This window comes from Nycticebus coucang, chromosome 19 (assembly GCF_027406575.1).
Source record: "Nycticebus coucang isolate mNycCou1 chromosome 19, mNycCou1.pri, whole genome shotgun sequence".
NCBI classification, from domain to species: Eukaryota; Metazoa; Chordata; class Mammalia; order Primates; family Lorisidae; genus Nycticebus; species Nycticebus coucang.
In genome coordinates this window covers 55,909,329-55,932,047 of record NC_069798.1, presented here as the reverse complement: position 1 = coordinate 55,932,047, position 22,719 = coordinate 55,909,329, and the positions used below count along the sequence as shown (strand labels likewise).

General features: G+C 41.0%; 1 long non-coding RNA gene across 1 annotated transcript in view; it reads right to left on the bottom strand.

Annotated features, from left to right (window-relative positions):
• Positions 1-250: 250 nt before the first annotated feature.
• LOC128571577 (uncharacterized) overlaps positions 251-22,719 on the bottom strand; it is a 31,141-nt gene continuing 8,672 nt past the window's right edge. The window contains exons 2-3 of the long non-coding RNA XR_008375925.1: positions 6,043-6,119; positions 251-471 (exon numbers count right to left, since the gene is read on the bottom strand). This is a non-coding gene — a long non-coding RNA (uncharacterized LOC128571577). The remainder of the gene's footprint in view (positions 472-6,042; positions 6,120-22,719) is intronic.

Here is a 22,719-nt window from a genome sequence, read left to right as displayed (position 1 = left end):
ACCAATGAAGGTCATTTCCAGTGGATTCTGCACAGTCTCCTCCACTGATGTTCTATTTCTACTGTGAAACGATTAGTCAGGCTAAGTCAGCCACTCACCATTTGATTCCTCCAAATCTCCTGGATTTAGGCCAAACACTGTAGGGAAACGATTTCATTTCTCTTGCAGATCTACCTCCAGACAGAGAATGCTCCGATAAGGGGAACTTGAATGTCAAAGCCCCAGGCCACTTCACCATTCTGCAGGGGTCCTGGTAAATCATAGACAGCCAGGCTTTGCCCCAGAGAATCTCATTCCCTCGGTCTGCAGTGAGGCCTCAGAGTTCTCTTTTGAACAAGTTTCCAGCTGATGATGATGATGAGGCTGGTGACCACACTTTGAGAAGCAATCCGTTGGTTGTTGGGATGGGGCAAACACATCTGCAGGTAGTGGGATGCTGAGAAAGATTGGATTCCATGACCCCTATTCCACCTGTGAAGAAAAAGTCATGGTGGTCATAGAAAAGAAATGGAACTGGTGAAAGAAAGCCCTGGGGAGAGAGTGTGAAAAATTTACAACAACCACCACGAGGAATAATGAGCACTTGAGCAGTGTTAGAACCCTCACCAAGTCAAAAAAAGTAATCATGGTGACAGCTTTCATTGAGCAATGACTATATGCTAGATACTATGTTAGGAATTTGGTATGCATTTATTCCTCCCAAAACTCTAAGTATTAAGAAATTTTGTTGGGCCAGGAGTGGTGGCTCACACCTATAATTCTAGCACTCTGGGAGGCCAAGGTGGGTGGAAGGCTTGCACTCAGGAGTTCAAGACCAGCCTGAGCAAGAGCAAGATCCCTTCTCTAAAAATACCTGGGTGTTGTGGTGGGCACTATAACCCCAGCTACTAGGGAGGCTGAGGCAAGAGGATCACTTGAACCAAGAGTTTCAGGTTGCTGTGAGCTATGATGCCACAGTACTCTACCAAGGACAACAAAATGAAACTCTATCTCAAACAAACAACAACAATAACAAAAAACCTTTTGTTAACCACATTTTACCTGGGAGACAACAGACTCTTAGGTTGATTGAGTGGAAAAGCTAGGAATTGAATTCACAACATTTCATTGCAGAGTTCGTGCTATCAACAACCAACCTAGTTTGAGTTTTAATCATTAAACTTCTTTATTTTGAAATGGATTAGATCCAAAAGGGTTCAAGTCATTTTTTTCTGTGGCCAATGTTGAAAATTTCTCACTAAGTGTGTTTTAGATATTCTCACTGTCTGCTGTGATAGCACTGAAGTGAAAGGGAGAGACCCGAGAGATGTGGCAGGATGGGCCAGTGTAGGTCAGGGGGAGGTGACATGTCTAGTAGGGCCTCCCAGGTTGGAGGGTTGCCCATAGCACAACTGACCCTCACCCTTGCAAATCAGCTGCTAAACTCTCATGACACCAATGGATTGTCTGCCTGTTCATTCATTTACAGTCAATGGGCATACATTCTCCTTATGGTGATGACTACAATATTTATATTCAATCTCCAGAGTACGTTCCTACAGCAATCAAAGGACCTGACACCCAAATTATTCAGAAATCCATCTATTGAACAGAGAATCAGGCTAGGGGAAGTAAATTGAGGTGCCAACATTTGGCTAGTAGGTGCTGTCATGGTCGGGTAGGTATTTTCAGCCAGCATCCATTCTGATATCTATATCTGTGATACACTGATAAATATTGTTTGTGTTTAGATTATCTAGATAACATACACAGGAAAACATGAATTACAGCTACTCTATAGGAATATCCAATTTGGAAACAAGCAACAAAAACTAAAATGACTAACATTGTAGAGTAAAATATCTCACAAACCAATTATTATTAAATATTTAGTATACACTGAAGGTAGAAAGATGTCTAAGAAATTGCTAAGTAATAGAAATTTTTGTAAAGTTTATGTATCTGGCTAAGAAAAAAGCTTCCGTTTTCTGGAAATGTCTGTTCTGTACCAAAGTGAATTCTCATGTGACTTAAATGAGATCATATTCTAAGACACACACCACTGACTATGAGACTGTTATAGACAGTTAAAAGGCTTCCTGGCTTCATCTTCTTTTAGATTACCAAGTGAACGCTGCAATAACCAGGCACTTATCTAAAGGCGAGAAGAGAGCAGTGACTTTTAAAGCATATATTCCAATAAATGTCAGAATCAAATGGCCATAGAAGAAGGGAGAATGGCTTATTATTTTTGGTTGCTTAACTTTCCCCCAAATGTAAATAGACCCTTGGTGTGTATATTTACATGGATGGAGCTGGAACATATTCTTCTTAGCAAAGTATCTCAAGAATGGAAGAAAAAGTATTCAATGTACTCAGCCCTACTATGGAACCAATTTATAGCTTTCTTTTTTTTTTTTGGTAGAGACAGAGTCTCACTTTATCGCCCTCAGTAGAGTGCCATGGCATCACAGCTCACAGCAACCTCCAACTCCTGGGCTTACGCGATTCTCTTGCCTCAGCCTCCCGAGTAGCTGGGACTACAGGCGCCCGCCACAACGCCCGGCTATTTTTTTGTTGCAGTTTGGCCGGGGCTGGGTTTGAACCCACTACCCTCGGTATATGGGGCCAGCGCCCTCCTCACTGAGCCACAGGTGCCGCCCCAATTTATAGCTTTCTTATGAAAGCTATAACCCAATAGCCCAAAAAGAAGGGGAGAGGGAAGGGAGGGGAGAGGGAAGGATGAGTGGAAGGAGAGTAATTGGTGGGACCACACCTAGGGTGCACCTCAAATTTCACAAGGGTACATGTGAAATTTACTAAGTATAGAATATAAATGTCTTAACACAATAAATAAGAAAATGCTGTGAAGGCTATGTTTACCAGTTTGATGAAAATATTTCAAATTGCATATAAAACCAGCACATTGTACCCCATGATCACATTAATGTACACAGCTATGATCTAATAACAAAAAAAAGGACTATACTCACGTATAGTGTCACACATTTTTAAAGATGGTCAAAATATCACTTTCAAAAGACAATCATACAGAACTGCAAATACTGTTCAATTATGTAAAAACCTGGAAAAAGTTGATAACCTAGCATTATTCACCTTGACATACTAAAATGTTCACTTGGAATAACCAGTGGATTGTTCTATTCAATTGCCAAAACCTAGCATTTAGGAACTCCCCATTCTGAGTTGTTGCTACAAAAAGAAACTGTCGTATCACCTATGAAGTAAGTCATCTAACTATTCCATCTGCCTACAATAACCATAGCATTACACACAACCATCACTTAGTTCAGAGTTCATGGGAATAGTATTACAATACCAAAAAAAATTACAAAGGCTAATAAAACTGGCTGGGTGTAGTGGCTCATGCCTGTAATCTCAGAATTTGGAAGCAGGAGGATCACTTAAGGATGGGAGTTCAAGGCCAGCCAGCCTAAAAAAAAAAATAGACAGACATAGTGGTGCACGCCTTTTATCTCAGTTACCCCAGAAGCTGAGGTGGGAGGATTGCTTAAGCCTGGAAGTTCTAAACCAGGGTAACATAACGAGACCTGGTCTCAAAATATTTAAAAAAAGAAAAAAATGTTTTGAGGACAGTCTGTTGTCCAGGGCTAGAGTGCAGTGGCATCATCACAGCTCACTGCAACCACCAACTCCTGACCTAACGTTATCCTTCTGCCTCAGCCTCCCGAGTAGCTGGGACTACAGGTGTACATCACCATGTCCAGCTAATTTTTCTATTTTTTGGAGAAACAGGATCTTGCTCTTGCGCAAGCTGGTCTTGAACTCCTGAATTCAAGTGATCCTCCTGCCTCAGCCTCCTAGAGTGCTAGGATTATAGACATGAGCCGCCACACCCAGTCAAATAAAATAAATTTTAAAAATAAAGTTTGAATATGTGCTGATTGACAACCTGGTATATGGCGCCATCTACTGACCAGAAGAAGAACTTTGTTCCTTTGTGTTTCTTTGGCTAGAGTGTAAATATTTTTTACTTGAGAACTATGCATGAAAATGCCTGGAAATTATTTGCAAATACAAAAATAATTGTCGTGTTTTGAGTATTGCTTTGCATTTTTTAATGACCTTTTTAAGAAAATATGCTGGCTGGGCGGCGCCTGTGGCTCAAGGAGTAGGGTGCCGGTCCCATATGCCAGAGGTGGCAGGTTCAAACTTTGCCCCAGCCAAAAACCACAAAAAAAAAAAAAAAAAAAAAGAAAATATGCTGGTTAAAATATTTATGAAATAAGAAATACAACGAGGGGCGGCACCTGTGGCTCAAGGAGTAGGGCGCCAGTCCCGTATGCTGGAGGTGGCAGGTTCAAACCTAGCCCCCGCCAAAAAAAAAAGAACAACAAAAAAAAAGAAATACAACTGGAAAGACTTGGGCAAGATGGGAAAATGAACGTTACCAGGTTTGGGAATGAATCTTTCACGGTCACTTACAATGAAGAAGTGGGCTTCGTAGACCATCACGGATCTGATGATTATGACCAAAGTCAGCTGGTAGGTTAAATAAAATTAAAGTCCTACTTCTACTGTTTTCAATTAAGGTGGTTATCGGGCATAATATAAATTAGAATCTGTAAATTAGCACTATGGGAAATATATGATGACAAATTTCTCACAGGATCACCTGAGAGTAATAGAGAAAAACTCTGAAGACATTTTCTAAATTGTCAAAGAGAAATAGATGTGTGATTTAATGTGGTTTAATTTAACTGGATGTTCCGAGAATATCAACTGTGCTAGGGAGTATTTTGCTTGGATCTTCAGGGGTCCTCAAACTGCGGCCCGCGGGCCACATGAGGCAGTGTGATTGTGTTTGTTCCCATTTTGTTTTTTTACTTCAAAATAAGGTATGTGCAGTGTGCATAGGAATTTGTTCATAGTTTTGTTTGTTTGTTTTTTAACTATAGTCCGGCCCTCCAACGATCTGAGGGACAGTGAATTGGCCCCCTGTTTTAAAAGTTTGAGGACGCCTGAATCCATGTAGGAGGCTAAATATTGAAAAAAAAATTTTTTTTGCAGTTTTTGGCCGGGGCCAGGTTTGAACCCGTCACCTCTGGTATAGGGGACCTGTGCCCTACTCCTTTGAGCCACAGGAGCCACCCAGTACTGAAAAGGTTTTATGTGCAGATACCTTTATTGGTAGGGGTTCCTCTGAACACTCCTTTCCTACACGTTGTAGAAGGCCAGGTACCCTAGGCTAGTGAAGGTCTAACAGAATGCCACAGGCTGGATGGCTTACAAACAGCAGAATTGTATTTCTGGCACTTGGAATCACACAGTTATCATTTTTGTGGTGAGCAAACTTTACATCCACTCCACTAGCATTTTTCAAGAATACAATATCAGAGGCTGGGTGTGGGAGCTCACGCCTGTAATCCTAGCACTTTGGCAGCTGAAGCAGGTGGATTGCCCAAGCTCAGAAGTTCAAGACCAGCCTGAGCCACAGTGAGACCCCATCTTTAAAAATAGCCAACCGTTGTGGTGGGTAGTCCCAGCTATTCAGGAGGCAAGAGGATCTCTTGTGCCCAATAGTTTGAGGTTGCTGTGAGCTATGACACCACAGCCCTCAACCGAGGGTGATAAAGTGAGACCCTGTCAAAAAAAAAAATACAGTTAAATCACCTGCTAGGCCACAAAACAGGTCATAGCACATTTAAGGAAATTAAAATCATATTAAGTATCCTTTCTGTTTACAATGTGTAAAACTAGGGATCAATAAGAGGAGACACTTTGGAGGATTACAAATACAGGGCACGGAAATCAAACAATACATATGCTCCTGAACAACGACTGAGTCAATGAAAAAATTAAAAAGGGAGGCTTTACATCTTTTGTTTTAACCTGGATCGAGTTGAAGAACATTCTTTTTAGTAAAGTATCATAAGAATAAACAAGCAAGTATCCAATGTCTGCAATACTAATATGAAACCAATAGATAAACAACTACACACCCACACAAGAGGAAAACACAATTAAATTCAAGTGGGAGAGGAGGGGGCGAAGAAAACGATGTAAGGGAATACAGCTTACCCCCAGGTGAAGGGCTCAACTCCATCTTGAACTTTACACACACAGTGTAATCTAGTCATTTGTACCCCCATCTTAATCTGAAATTGAAAAAAAGAAATTAAAAAGGATATTTAGAACTTTCTTTAGACAAACATGGAAACACAACCTATTAAAACTTATGGGATACAAAAGAAAGCAGTTCTGGGCAGTGCCTATGGCTCAAGGAGTAGAGCACTGGCCTCATATACCAGAAGTGATGGGTTCAAACCCGGCCCCAGGCCAAAAACTGCAAAAAAAAGAAAGCAGTTCTAAAAAGGAATTTATAGCAATAAATGCCTACATCTAAAAAAGAAAGCTCTCATAGCCGGGCGTTGTGGCGGGCGCCTGTAGTCCCAGCTACTCGGGAGGCTGAGGCAAGAGAATCGCTTAAGCCCAGGAGTTGGAGGTTGCTGTGAGCTGTGTGAGGCCACGGCACTCTACCGAGGGCCATAAAGTGAGACTCTGTCTCTACAAAAAAAAAAAAAAAAAAGAAAGCTCTCAAGCAAACAACCTAATGTACCTTAAGGAACTAGAAAAACAAGAGCAAACTAAATCCAAAAAAAGAAGGGAATTAATAATAAGAACAGAGCAGAAATAAATAGAAAAGAAACTAAAAAAAAAAAAAAAAAAAGAACAGAAAAGATCACTACGACCAGGAGTTGGTTTTTTGAACAAATAAACAAAATTGACAAATCTTTAGCTAAACTAAAAAGAAAAGAAGGAAGATTCAAGTTAAAAATTTTCCAGTACTTGTTTTATAGCCCAGCATTTAGTCTATGTTGGTTAATGTCCTAAAATACCTGGAAATAATGCATATTCTGTTGTCATTGGCAGGAGTGTTCTATCTACGTCAACTATTTCAAGTTGATAGTATTATTCAAGCCTTCTGTGTTCTAAGTGAGTTTCTTGGGTTATATAGTAGAACTAAAATTAACACGTCAAGATTGTCCACAGCGCTTTTACAACTCACTTTGACCTCCCTGTTCAGATGATTATACTCTCAATTTCTGCTTTCAGCATTGTCTCTTAAGCCTCTGTTCGTCTGAGTCCCTCTCTAAGCCTCACCCAATCACATGCCCACATCTATACCACAAGCCTCTGAGCTCTGCATTTCCGGTTTAGCTATTGAGTAGGTGCTGTGCCCATGGAGATTCACTCTTCAGGTTACACCTGAATAGATTCTATTCTGGGTGGATTTCCTGAATAAAACTGTAAAAAAATTAAAGGGATATTGGATGCCATACTTTTATGTTCATGCAGATGCTCTAGAAGTAAGGGACTTAAAAACAATCCACTTAGCTGAAAACATTTCCCAGTAATAAGCCAGAGATTTATTTGTGTTAACACCTCCATTAAAAAGTGCAAGTGCAGGTGGCGCCTGTGGCTCAGTGAGTAGGGCGCCAGCCCCATATTCCAAGGGTGGCGGGTTCAAACCCAGCTCTGGCTGAACTGCAACCAAAAAATAGCCGGGAGTTGTGGCGGGGGCCTGTAGTCCCAGCTGCTCGGGAAGCTGAAGCAGGAGAATTGCGGAAGCTCAAGAGCTGGAGGTTACTGTGAGTCCTGTGACATCATGGCACTCTACCAAGGGTGGTAAAGTGAGACTCTGTCTCTACAAAAAAAAACAGTGCAAGTGCAATTAGACATTCACTTTTGTTGTTGTTGTTGGCCGGGGTCAGGTTCGAACCCGCCACCTCCAGTATATGGGGCCGGCGTCCTACTCCTTGAGCCATAGGCACCTCCCAACATTCACATTTTAGATCGACATCCAGTTTAGCTTAAAATTCAATTTTGCTTGGAAAGAGAAGACACGGATGATTGGAATTATTAGGCAGGTCCTGGAGTGACTAATGAAACTGCCACCGGGGGAAACTCAATAAACATTTTTTGAATGAACGAATGACTCAGAAAGGAAAGTAGAAGAAGAATGAAGAGACAATTGGCCTGAGGCTGATATTCAGCTCAAGCCCTAAAGTCACTGATGCCCCTTACATCATCTCCCACACTGCTTTGGGCCGGTAGCCTCAAATTCCAATGTGGCAAACATTGATTACGCCCTTACAACATGCCACGCATTTACAGAGGGAGGTTAAAACCACCACGAGTGTGGGCGGATGCCAGCCTCAACCTCATAGCGCCCACCCACCTCCTCATCTACCTTTGCCTACCTGTCTTCTTAGTTCTATCAGTCATCCCAGGGCCTTTTTCTTTCCAATTTCCACACATCTCCTGAGGGACAAAAGAACAGAGAAGAGAAAAATAATAATCTCATCCATCCATCCCTTATCCTTTCCTGTCTTTATTAGTAATAAATTATTCTGGATGCCTAGAACCAATCTATGCACATCCTTATCCCTCAAGAATTTTGAAGTCTCCTGCTTTGGAGCTTCACCAAGAAGGATCCATCCCAGCAGTTCTCAACCTGTGGGTCACGACCCACAGGAACTGTATTAAAGGGCTGCAGCATCAGGAAGGTTGAGAACCACTGATCTAGAGCATTAGGGATGTAATGTGAGAAGACATATTTCTACAGGTCTCAGCAGCTGTTCCTTCCTTGCGCTGGAAGAAATAAATGAAGGCCACGCAAACAAGAACAAGGAAAGGTCATCCATCCAGAGCTTGTTATAGCAACGGGGTCAGCCACCATCGCCTGTGTTTGGAAGAGACTCAAAAGCAGGCAGAGGATTGGAAAATCTTTATAGTGGAAAAAAGAGAAGGTTTCGGTATGTCTTGGTTGGAGGTAGTTGGCATGGGGATGCTGGCAAAGGGATAACTAGAAATGGAAAATCCCGTGATTGGTTAAGGAAATATTTGGCCTTCTTTTGTTAGTCCTAAGTTAGAAGTGGGGGCAAAAGTTAAGGAAGCTGACAGTTACATAGATCATGCTTCTCACTGGGAATACTCAGTGTAATAAAGATGTCAATTATCCCCAAATTAATCTATAAATAAAATAAAATTCTGTTTTAGATTTCATTAAGTTTTTGTGAACTTGAAAAGCCAAAGTTAAATTTCGTTTTGGAAGAACAAAAGGCCAAGACTATTTATGATAAAGAAGAGTACATCCTTACTCTAACAAGTATTACTATAAAGTGTAATAAATAAGATACTGTAAACCAGGTGTGGTGGCTGACACCTGTAATCCCAGCATTCTGGGAGGTTGAGGCAGGAGAATCACTTGAGCCCAGAGTTTGAGGCCAGCCTGAGCAAGAGAAAGACCCCATCACTACAAAAAACAAAAAATAGGGTGGCACCCATAACTCAGTGGACAGGGCACTGGCCACATACACCCAGGCTGGCGGGTTCAAATCTGGACTGGGCCAGCTAAAACAACAATGACAACTTCAACAAAAAAATAGCCGGGCAATGTGGCAGGCTCCTGTAGTCCCAGCTACTGGGAGGCTGAGACAAGAGAATTGCTTGAGCCCAGGAACTGGAGGTTGCTGTGAACTGTGATGCCACGGCACTCTACCCGGGGTGTCAGCTTGAGTCTCTGTCTCAAAAAAAAAAAAAAAAAAAAAAAAAGAGAAAGAGGGAGGAAGGAAGAGAGGGGAGAGAAATTAAAAATTCTTATATAGAAAAATAATACATTGAGGGCAGCACCTGTTGCTCAAAGGAGTAGAGCGCTGGCCCCATATACCAGAGGTGGTGAGTTCAAACCCAGCCCCGGCCAAAAAAAAGAAAAAGAAAAAGAAAAATAATACATTGAAAACAAAAACACATTGAAAAGAGAAAACAACTAAGACCACTAAATTGCACACTAGTAAAAGTGTGGTTTGGATGGCATTTGAATTATATCCCAAATAAGCTGATATTTAACAAGTGAAAAGACTTAAAATAATAATAACCTACCATTTCATACCCATAAGATTGGCAAAATTTTTCAAGTCTGGCAATCCCTAGAGAGTGCAAAGATGTAGAATACACTGTGGTAAGTGCTGGTGACATTCCAAGTGTTACAACTACTTTGCAAAAAAAAAAATTGTCAATGTCCAATAAACTTGGAAATGTTTATACCCCATCACCCAGAAAATTTACCTTTACACATATATACTACAGAACTCGGGCACATGCAACCTATAAGACGTACAAAATGTGCCCAGCAGCATTATATTAATATCAAAAAAATTTCAGCTGGGCTTGGTGGCTCACACCTGTAATCTTAGCACTCTGGGAGGCCGAGGCAGGTGGATTGTCTGAGCTCAGGAGTTTCAGACCAGCCTGAACCTGAACCAGAGTAAGACCTCGTTTCTAAAAACATAGACTGGCATTGTGGCAGGCACCTGTAGTCCCAGCTACTTGGGAGGCTGAGGCAAGAGGATCACTTAAGCCCAAGAGTTTGAGGTTGCTGTGAGCTGTGACACCACGTAACTCTACATGTGGGACATAATGAGACTCTGTCAAACAAAAAAATTCAAAATCAGGGCGGCACCTGTGGCTCAAGGAGTAGGGCGCCAGTCCCATATGCCGGAGGTGGCAGGTTCAAACCCAGCCCCGGCCAAATAAAAAAAAAAAAAACTTCAAAATCATCTAAACCATCAGTTCTCAACCTGTAGGTTGCAACCCACAAGAATTGTATTAAAGAGCCGTGGCCTAAGGTGCATCTTACAAGGGTACATGTGAAATTTACTAAATGTAGAATGTAAATGTCTGAACACAATAACTAAGAAAATGCCATGAAGGCTATGTTAACTAGATTTGATACATTTCAAAATGTATATAAAACAAGCACATTGTACCCCATGATTGCATTAATGTACACAGCTATGATTTAATAAAAAAAAAAAAACTAAAGGGCCATGGCATTAAGAAGGTTGAGAACCACTAAACAATCACCAGTAGGGAAATGTTATGGAATATTCATAAGTGAATTACTACACAGCAGTCAAGATAAATAAACAGCTGCACAAATCATTGTTACAATAACACGGACATGACAGGCAAAAGGGATCTGAAGGAGATACCCTTGTCTCCCTTTGGACACAAATGGAGCTTCATCTGCATCTGGGGAGTGTTTAATTTTGTGTTCTCAAATGCTGAAGCAAATACAGCAAGAATGTTATTTATAAAATCTGTATAGTGTATGTGAGTGTTTTGGGATTGTTTTGTTTTGTTTGAGACAGAGTTTCAACTCTGCCACCTTGGGTAGAATTGCAGGGGCATCATAGTTCACAGCAATCTCAAACTTTTGGGCTCAAGGAATCCTTCCACCTCAGCCTCCCCAGTAGCTGGGACTACAGGCGCCTGCCACATCACCCCGCTAGTTTTTAGAGACAGGGTCTCACTCTTTCTCAGGCTGGTCTCAAACTCCTGAGCTCAGGTGATCCACCTGCTAGGGCCTCCCAAGGTGCTAAGATTACAGGCATGAGCCACCTCGCCTGGCCCAATGAGTGTTTATTATTTAATGCTTGTTCTTCATATACTTGAAACAATTTCAAAGGAAATACAATTATATTTTATTCTAGTAATTATATTACTAAATGTATAGTATAGTAAATAATATTTTTGGTGTGAACATATCTCTTGTATCCAAACACTTCATTATCAAACATTTTGGAATTAAAGGAGCAAAAAATTATAGATCGAAACAAGTCTTATGAAACAAAAATTGGCAGTGGCCGTAGCTCAGTGAGTAGGGCACCAGCCACATACACCAAGGCTGGAGGGTTCAAACCTGGCGCAGGCCAGCTAAACAGCAATGACAACTGCAACAACAACAACAAATTGTTCTGGGTATTCCTATGAACACACTGTGTAAGAGTGATTGCAGAATCCTGATAATTGAATACAGCCTGTCCTTCCCCCTTAAATGTAATTCACTAAATATGTACTGATGAAGTATCACTAACCAATGACGCCTTTTATCTTTTCCAGGAGGCCAGCGGGCCACATGAGGTAGTGTGATTGTATTTGTTCCCGTTTTGTTTTTTTACTTCAAAACAAGATATGTGCAGTGTGCATAAGAATTGGTTCAAAGTTTTTTTTTAAACTATAGTCCAGTCCTCCAATGGTCTGAGGGACAGTGAATTGGCCCCCTGTTTAAAAAGTTTGAGGATGCCTGTTTCAGACCAAACCATGCTCCTTCCATAACTTACCTAATATACTGTATTAGGTAATAGTCCCAATTATGACCTTATTCTTTTACTATCCCCTCTATTTATTGTTTCAGAAAAGGCCTATATATTACTAAACCTCTTCCAAAATATAGAAAAAGAAGGAATATTACCCAACACATTCTACGAAGCAAACATCACCTTGATCCCCAAACCAGTGAAAGACCCAACAAGAAAAGAAAATTATAGACCAATATCACTAATGAATATTGATGCTAAAAGACTCAATAAGATCCTAACAAACAGAATCCAACAACACATCAAAAAAATTATACACCACGACCAAGTGGGATTTATCACAGGGTCTCAGGCTGGTTCAATATACATAAATCTATAAATGTAATTCAGCACATAAACAAACTAAAAAATAAAGACCATATGATTCTTTCAATTGATGCAGAAAAAGCTTTTAATAATATCCAGCATCCTTCATGATCAGAACACTTAAGAAAATTGGTATAGAAGGGACATTTCTTAAACTAATAGAGGCCATCTACAGCAAACCCACAGCCAATATCATATTGAATGGAGTTAAATTGAAATCATTTCCACTTAGATCGGGAACCAGGCAAGGTTGCCCATTGTCTCCGTTGCTCTTTAACATTGTAATGGAAGTTTTAGCCATTGCAATTAGGGAAGAAAAGGCGATCAAGGGTATACACATAGGGTCAGAAGAGATCAAACTTTCACTCTTCGCAGATGACATGATCATATATCTGGAAAACACTAGGGATTCTACTACAAAACTTTTAGAAGTGATCAAGGAATACAGCAATGTCTCAGGCTACAAAATCAACACCCATAAATCTGCAGCCTTTATATATACCAACAATAACCAAGCCGAAAAAAACAGTCAAGGACTCTATTCCTTTCACAGTAGTGCCAAAGAAGATGAAATATTTGGGAGTATACCTAACAAAGGACGTGAAAGATCTCTACAAAGAACTATGAAACTTTAAGAAAAGAAATACCTGAAGATGTTAACAAATGGAAAAACATACCATGCTCATGGCTGGGAAGAATCAACATTGTTAAAATGTCTATACTACCCAAAGCAATATATAATGTTAATGCAATTCCTATCAAAGCTCCATTGTCATATTTTAAAGATCTTGAAAAAATAATGCTTCGTTTTATATGGAATCAGAAAAAAACTCAAATAGCCAAAACATTACTCAGCAATAAAAACACAGCAGGAGGAATCATGCTACCAGATCTGGGACTGTACTATAAATCGATAGTGATCAAAACAGCATGATATTGGCACAAAAACAGAGAAATAGATGTCTGGAACAGAATAGAGAACCAAGAGATGAATCCAGCTACTTACCATTATCTGATCTTTGACAAGCCAATTAAAAACATTCAGTGGGAAAAAGATTCCCTATTTAACAAATGGTGCTGGGTGAACTGGCTGGCAACCTGTAGAAGATTGAAACTGGACCCACACCTTTCACCATTAACTAAGATAGACTCTCACTGGATAAAAGATTTAAACTTAAGACATGAAACTATAAAAATACTTGAAGAAAGTGCAGGGAAAACTCTTGAAGGAATTGGCCTGGGTGAATATTTTGAGGACGACTCCCCAGGCAATTGAAGCAGTATCAAAAATACACTACTGGGACCTGATCAAACTTCTGCACATCCAAGAACATAGTAAGTAAAGCAAGCAGACAGCCCTCAGAATGGGAGAAAATATTTGCAGGTATACCTCCGAGAAAGGTCTAATAACCAGAATCCACAGAGAACTCAAACATATTAGCAAGAAAAAAACACCTGGTCCCATCTCAGGGTGGGCAAGGGATTTGAAGAGAAACTTCTCTAAAGAAGACAGATGCACGATCTACAAACACATGAAAAAAAAGCTCATCATCCTTAATCATCAGAGAAATGCAAATCAAAACTACTTTGAGATGTCACCTAACCCCAGTAAGAGTAGCCCACATAACAAAATCCCAAAACCAGAGATGTTGGTGTGGATGTGGAGAAAAGGGCACATTTCTACACTGCTGGTGGGAATGCACACTAATACGTTCCTTCTGCAAGGATGTTTGGAGAATACTTAGAGACCTAAAAATAGACCTGCCATTCAATCCTATAATTCCTTTACTAGGTTTATACCCAGAAGACCAAAAATTACAATATAACAAAGACATCTGTACCAGAAAGTTTATTGCAGCCCAATTCATAATTGCTAAGTCATGGAAGAAGCCCAAGCGCCCATCGACCCATGAATGGACTAGCAAATTGTGGTACATGTATACCATGGAATATTATGCAGCCTTAAAAAAAGATGGAGACTTTACCTCTTGCATGTTTACATGGATGGAGCTGGAACATATTCTTCTTAGCAAAGTATCTCAGGAATGGAAGAAAAAATATCCAATGTACTCAGCCCTACTATAAAGCTAAATCATAGCTTTCACATGAAGGCTATAACCCAACTATAGCACAAGATTATGAGGAAAGGGCCAAGGAAGGGGAAGGGAGGGGGAAGTTCGGGTGGAGGGAGGGTAATGGTTGGGGCCACACTTATGGTGCATCTTAGAATGGGTACAGGTGAAACTCACTAAAGGCAGAATACAAATGTCTACATACAATGACTAAGAAAATGCCATGAAGGCTACGTTGAACAGTTTGATGAGAATATTTCAGATTGTATATGAAACCAGCACATTGTACCCCTTGATTGCACTAATGTACACAGCTATGATATAACAATAAAAAAAATGAAATGAAAAGAAAAGAAAAAAAAAAAAAGAAAAGGCCCCGTTTTCATGGCCCTGAGAACCCTGCAAGTGGGAAATCAATGGATTTGCTGGTGCTGCAGTACTAATTAGGTCTGTCCCCTTTCTTTTGACATTTTTTTAGGTGACTCTAACTGTGCTGTCTTTCACTTTTGAAGAGATATGAGCAATGAGAAAATGAGCAAAAAAGGACATCAGGATTAAAGAGAGACGTGAGACCTCTAAGTCAGTAAGAAAGCAATGCCTGGATACGTTTCTCCTTCTCCTTTGATAGAAAATTGGGAGGAAGGGGTGGCGCCTGTGGCTCAAGGCGTAGGGCACCGGCCTCATAATACCAGAGGTGGCGGGTTCAAACCCAGTCCTGGCCAAAAACTGCAAAAAAAAAAAAAAAGAGGAAAGAAAATTGGGAGGAAGGACTCATGCACAAAGCCACAGAAATATAGGGTCTAGACCCGTCTTAACGGAATGCGACCCACTGAAAACATTATGAGGGTAAGTCTAAAAGTCTTGGATGCAACAATCCCAGGGCCACAGATGCAAGATAAGGACTAAGTGAATTAGCAGCTGTGTGTTAAATGTTTTTAATTTGCTTAATTGATCTGAATACTCAAGTTTTTACTCCTGAAATCTAACATTGTGTAGTTGAGTATTTCAGTCACAAGGTGGCACTAAACGACTGGATTTATTAACGAAGAATCAAAGTGAGACTTTTCATTACAAAGTGTTAAAGTCCTCGGCTGCTTTTCATAGTACTGTTGGTGTCTTTTTTAATACTGAAGAACCATATAGCTTTGAAAATTGTGTCTATTTCTGACAATCATAAAATTTTTCCGTGTTGAAAAAAGATGAATTTATGCACACTGTGACTAATTTACTTTTTTTAAATTTTAGATTAGTATGAGGATACAAATAATTAGGTTACATGGTCTGCGTTTGTTAGAGGGAAAGTTCAAGTTGTAGTTGAGCCCTACACTCAGGGGGTATGCTATAACTAATTCCCATTTTAAATGTAATTTCCAAAATTTCATCACACTAACATGCAAAATCTGTATTTGGACAGATAGAGAGTTTAACATTTAGCAAATATTACTTATTCATCATAATGATGACCTGAAGATTTTGATAAATGCAGAAAAAAGTCAGTTTGCCTGAGAAATCTAACACTGGAAATGTTTTGCAAGCAAATTCTTCTTACTCTTATAGATCTTAAGTAAGAGATAATTCTAAACTCGTGTCATTTTCTAGCAAAACCTTATAAATTCACCAAGGCAAAAAACATTCATTGTAAGAATTCTTATCTTCAGTGGAAATGTGCTGCTCTGTTCACTCCAAAGATTAAAATATGCTCGAGGAAACAGTTCTAAAACAGAGGTTGTAATTTAAAGAAATGTCATCCTTTCTGATTCCCAGAGATCAAGGTAATTCAATTTCATCTTGGCAAGACACAATACCATTTTTGTAAACTTGTAAGCACATCTGAACAGTATTTACATGCTATTTATAAAGAATATATGTTTGTAGCAAAATTGAAAGCATGAGCAGACATGCTAACATCCAAATCATCAAGGTGGTGGCCTCTGGAGAGGAATTAAAGAAAATAGGGTGCAAGAGGAGATTTTAATATTTATTAATTTTGTAAGAGAAATGACAGAAGTTTAATATTGTGTGTGCAAGTGTTTGTTATATTATTTCCCTTTGTTTTTTCTTTTTAACTTGTTCAGTTAAATAAAGAAGAAATAAATACATAGATATAGCTCCCAAGGGTTATTTGATTTCCCTCCCACAAGTCTATCAAGTCAAAAAAAGAGATAGGCCAGCAGCTCACGCCTGTAATCCCAGCCCTCTGGGAGGCTGAGGCAAGAGGATGGCTAGAGGCCAGGAGTCTGGGACCAGCATGAGCAAGAGGGAGACATCATTCCTATAAAAAATAGAAAAATTAGCCAGGCGTGGTGGTGTGCACCGGTAGTCCTGAGTACTTGAGAGACTGAGGCAAGAGGGTTGCTTAAGCTCAGAAGTTGGAGGTTGCAGTTAGATATGATTACAACACCTGCACTCTAACCCTGGCAACAGAGAAAGACTCTGTCTAAAGACAGGGGAGGGGGAAGAGGGGGGAGGGGAACAGAATATGTTCAAGATGAAGCAGCCTTTGCATTTGGAGTCTGAAGGTCATGAAGCCATAAGAAACCAGGATGGATTATTCTGATTAGAAGTTGATCAGTGGGGCGGCGCCTGTGGCTCAACGAGTAGGGCGCCGGTCCCATATGCCGGAGGTGGCGGGTTCAAGCCCAGCCCCGGCCAAAAATAAAAAAAAAAAAAAGAAGTTGATCAGTGATCAAAGTATGGGCAGTGCCTATGCCTCAAAGGAGTAGGGTGCTGGCCCCATATGCTGGAGGTGGCAGGTTCAAACCCAGCCCTGGCCAAAAACTGAAAAAAAAAAAAAAAAAAGTTGTTGATCAGTGGGTAGGCGAGTTTTTCCTTTCTATGCTTGTCATTTTCTAAAAAATGAGTTTTGCAAAATTCAGTTCTGGTGAGAGCCTTACTTTAGATAACAGTCTCACACACCTATAGAGACAGTTCTGGGTAAAAAGAGGGGGTGGAAGTAGGAAGCTGATGGTCAAAGGGGAAGGAAATCTCAGGCAGAAGGAATATAATTTTTTTCTTATTTTTAGTTCCATTGCACAATGTGGTGAATATAGTTATTTGTAGAGCATTGGACATTTTTAAATTGCTAAGAGAGTAAATTTTAAATGCTGTCACCACAAAAAAGAAAAAAGTTACAGCACTTGGGATGATAGATGTGTTAATTACATTGATTTCATGATTCCACATTGTATTCATAAATCATAACATCACTTTGTACCCCATACATTCATACAGCTATAAACTGTCAATTCACTGCTTAAAACACAATGAAGTAAAATAATACTGATAATGGAATTCTAGAAGATGATAGCAGAGGAAATATTCTCTAATGTTTAACAAAAGTTTTTAAAGACAAAAATCCTCCTCCATAGACTTGATGTGAAAACACAGCCCTGTTCTACAATCTTTGAAAAGTGATGGCCAGAGAGAAAGGAAACTAGAAAGTTCAGGTATAGTTTAGCATATCTCCTGTTCACCCCCCCAGAATGAGTCAGGAAGTGGAAGTCACCACAGGTTTTTCAAAAGGAGGGATTGGGAAGCTGGTGGGGGGTAAAGACCAGGGAAAGAGGGGCAGCTGGAGGGAGCTAATCCCAGGGAAAGACAAAGCACCACCACCACCACCACCCCACCCCCCACTCCACTACCCCCCACCACCCCTGACAGCCTGGGGATTATCCCCTCCTCCCCCTCTGGTCTAAGAACGCCCACCTTGGCAACACTTACCTGGAAATAAGAGGGTAAGAAATCCGGGGACATTTCCCGCCACACTGAGAAGGGAAGAGAAGGGAGAAAAATGGATTTGAGAGCAAACAGGCAACTCACCAGCACAACCCCACATTAACAGGGCGAAGGAAGAGAGAAAGTTGTCCTTTGAGCAACATTAAGTGACAAAAGATGATGGAGCAAGGTCCGGGAGGCACTAGGAAATGTCTGGGAGAATGTATCAGGACCCTCAAATTTTATTTAGCAAATTGTTCAAATAAGAGACTCTCAAACATACGAGGCTTAAGACTGTTACTGCACTGATGAGACCTGGAAGAAAACAGTACAACAGAGCGGCCCTGTGGCTCAGGGAGTAGGGCGTCGGCCCCATATGCCAGAGGTGGTGGGTTCAAACCCGGCCCCAGCCAAAAACTGCAAAAAAAAAAAAGAAAGAAAAGAAAACAGTACAACAGATGTCACCACAACACAGAGGACAATGGGAACATGGCAGCCATTGCCACTGGCAGCTCCTAACTACGGGAATGTGACACGCAGTGGAGTCACATGTGGCCATGTAGAAACAATAATAAAATGGGAGCCAGTGATACGGAAATAAAAAAGATTTAGAAGAGAGAGGGAAAGACACAGAAGTGTCGGGAAACTAGGTGATGCCACTGGCAGCCATTTACCACCTGAAAGAGGAAGGTGGCAGACTAAACAAGGAAATCTCGGCCACGTTTAAAATGTTCTCGTGGCAACGGTGCTCCCCTACACGAATGCAGGAAGAAACCCAAGGTTGTGAGTGGGAGAAGAATATAAGGAATGCTAGGAGTGCTTTGCTTCTTTTCAGCATTTTTCTTTTTCTTTCCTTTTTCTTTTTTGAGACTGAGTCTCATTCTGTCGTCCTTGGTAGAGTGCCGTGGTGTCACAGCTCAGAGCAACTTCAAACAGGCTCAAGCCGTCCTCTTGCCTCAGCTTCCCAAGTAACTGGGACTACAGGTGCCTGCCATGATGCCCAGCTGGTTCGGGAGGGTTTTTTGTTTTTGTTTTTTAGTAGAGATGGGATCTTGCTCTTACTCAGACTGGTCTTAAACTCCTGAGCTCAAGCAACTCACCTGCCTTGGCCTCCCAGAGTACTAGGATTACGGGCATGAGCCACTCCACCCAGCTTCCTTGTGACATTTTTTCTTTTTTTTTTTTTTTGTAGAGACAGAGTCCCACTTTATCACCCTTGGTAGAGTGCTGTGGCCTCACACAGCTCACAGCAACCTACAACTCCTAGGCTTAAGTGATTCTCTTGCCTCAGCCTCCCGAGTAGCTGGGACTACAGGCGCCCGCCATAACGCCCGGCTATTTTTTGGTTGCAGTTCAGCCGGGGCTGGGTTTGAACCCGCTACCCTTGGATATGGGGCCAGCGCCCTACTTACTGAGCCACAGGCACTGCCCCTTTTACCATTTTTCAGGAAATAGCTTTGAAGTAGATACTTTATTTATTTTTTTTTTGTAGAGACAGAGTCTCACTTTACTGCCCTTGGTAGAGTGCCGTGGCGTCACACAGCTCACAGCAACCTCCAACTCCTGGGCTTATGTGAGTCTCCTGCCTCAGCCTCCCGAGCAGCTGGGACAACAGGCGCCCGCCACAATGCCCGGCTATTTTTTGTTTTTGCAGTTTGGTCGGGGCTGGGTTTGAACCCACCACCCTCGGCATATGGGGTCGGCGCCCTACTCACTGAGCCACAGGCGCCGCCCTGAAGTGGACACTTTTTAAGGAAAAAAAAATATTTTAAATGTATCTTTATGTGGTTAAGTTTCCTTTCTTTAACATTCTTCAATATATTTATATCGTTTGGTTAGACCAGTTCAGACTCTATGAAAAATTGACACCTTATCATCAGTGAGGCTAAAATCCACAATCCTGATTTCCATTGAGGAAGCTAAAATGCACACAGAGGTAAGTGAGATCCAGAGACAACACACTGTCCAACATCTCAGAAAAAGGGAAATGGGGGTGAATATATGAAGCCTCTGAAGAATTAAAGCTATTACGGGTAGATAATAACTGTGCGTGTAGTTTTGAACACTTTCAATAAAATGCTTTCTATGATTCATTTTATGTTTTCCTCTCTTTTGTAGTGCAATTTCCAATTTAACCTTTTCTTCGTATTCAAAAGTGTTAGTTGCTTCCCTGATCAGTGAGTCTAGAAGTGTTCTCAGGAGGGGCATTACAAGCTGTGTGTCTGTTAGCTTGAGATCTTAGCCTTTCGTGAAAGCTGCTTTTGTTAGCTGAGAGGGAGGTTGTAGTGGTGATGTCTGTGGTTGTTCATTTTGGGGAGCATTTTTGTGTATTGGTTCACTTCCTCGGTTTTATTTTTGAATAGCTGTGAGTGACTAAGAATGCTGCAGTCACATGGCGATTAGCTGATCTCGACCATCTAAGATGTTCACAGACAGGTTAGGTCACAGGAACCTGAAGGCTCTGTGGAGTTTTCTGTAGACACTTGCAATAATTAAATTCTCTCTCCTTGGAGATTAAAAAAGAAGATACCCTCCAAACTGCTCTCCAGGACTCTTTTTTCTTTAGAGATGGGTCTTACTATATTGTCCAGGCTGGTCTCAAACTCCTGGCCTCAACCACTCCCTGACTCTTCTAAGCCAAGAAGCCCTAAGCTGGTGGGCACCTGTCTCTCTGCTCAGAGGTTTGGGTTCCCTTACTCTGGAGGAAGGACAGTAACAACTGGAAATTTAGCACACTGCACTTTCTCCACAGAGTACACCAAGTGAAGAAAAAAGAGCTTGGGAGAAAAAGAATTCCTCCTTTGCAAAAACGCAACCTACCCCCAAATTTTATTCAATACCATTTCCCTTCAGGAGTTAAATTATCAAGAGGAGCATTCCTGTTCTTTCCTTAGGAATCTCTTCCTTCCTTAAGACAGGAAAGGTTTTGTTCTATTGATACCTCTGAGACCTCAAACAGGCAACTCACTGAAGCTCCCTCAATCTCACTTTCAAATTGTTTTCACAATAGTTGCCAGATGCAAGAACAGTGTGAGATCAAACGAAGATAACGTATGTGAAAACATGATATCCTCTGGAAGGTGGGGGGCAGACGTCACAGCATGACCCAATACACTTCCGCTTTCTTTGCTAGGAAGGCCTGTGAGCTCAGTCTCCAAGGAGCTGCCTTCATTCCCCAAAGGAGAAATTGAACACCAGGAACTTTAAATTGCTCCATAAACGTTTGAAAGTAAAGGTTCAACAAAGATAAGCACATTCATTAAATAGTCACGAATTATGCAACTTCACAGAAAAGGCACCAAGAAATAGAAAATGAGTAAGAAACGTGCATTTTCTTCAAAGAACCCACACTGTATGCAGAGTGACAAGTAGGGCGAACAATCACCACACAGAATTGTAAATTCTTAATTAAGGAAAATGTGGAAGGTGCTGAGGCATCATCCTTTGTCTCAGCAGGGCTCCCGGAATGCTTCAAAGAGAAGGCCAGTGGGAATTCACCATTTGGAGAGGAAGGAGGGTATTCTAGTCCCAGGAGCTCCGGAGCTGGGAAGGAGTGTGGTGTGAGAGTCCGTCCTAACAGCACATCTGCAGAAAGAACAGACAATGGGACTAAAATGGAAAGATGAGAGAAGAGTGGCGGAGCACTGGAGAACCTTCACAGCTGTCTTAACAGGAGTGCTGGGATCAGAATTGTTTAAAAAGCTAATTCGACACATAGTACAGATTACAAATTAGAGTGAGAATATCAAAGAGGCAGGAGAATTTATTAATAAAGAAGTTATTCCCAACTCCATCAACTGATGAATGGATAAACAAATGTGGGGCATCCCTGCGGTGGAATATTATTCAGCCATGAAAAGGAATGACAGACTGATGTCTGCCAACAGTGCAGATGACCCAGAAACACATCATGCCAAGTGAAAGGGGCTGCTACGGAAGGCCACGTATCACGTGATTACATCATACAGAACTCCTAGAGTGGGCAAATCTACAAAGACAGAAAGTAGGGGCCGGGGCAAGAGGGGGAAAGGGAGTGACCAGTAATCGGATGATTTTTCACTGGAGATGATCAAAATGTTCTGGAATTAGATAGTGGTGATGGTGGCACAACTCTGTAAATACATGAAAAAACACTAAATCGTGCAATTTAAAATAACAAAGAATCCATTGTCATTGCCGATAGAGAAACAAACAAAAAAAGAGCTGGACAAATTTAGCATCAAAGAAAATTTAGAAAGTAGGGATAGTTTTCAAAATATTTGGAAGATTTATTCACAAGAAGATGCAGGAGGTGAAATAAGAGTAGTCAGAACTTCCCTCAAGCGCTCCGCCAGAGGCAACGGCTGGATGGGGCTAAGATAGAAAATCTTAGAAATATTATTCCAAATGAAAAGCTGGCGTTCAGACTCTGCAGGACAAGGACGCAGTCGTGTTGTCCAAGG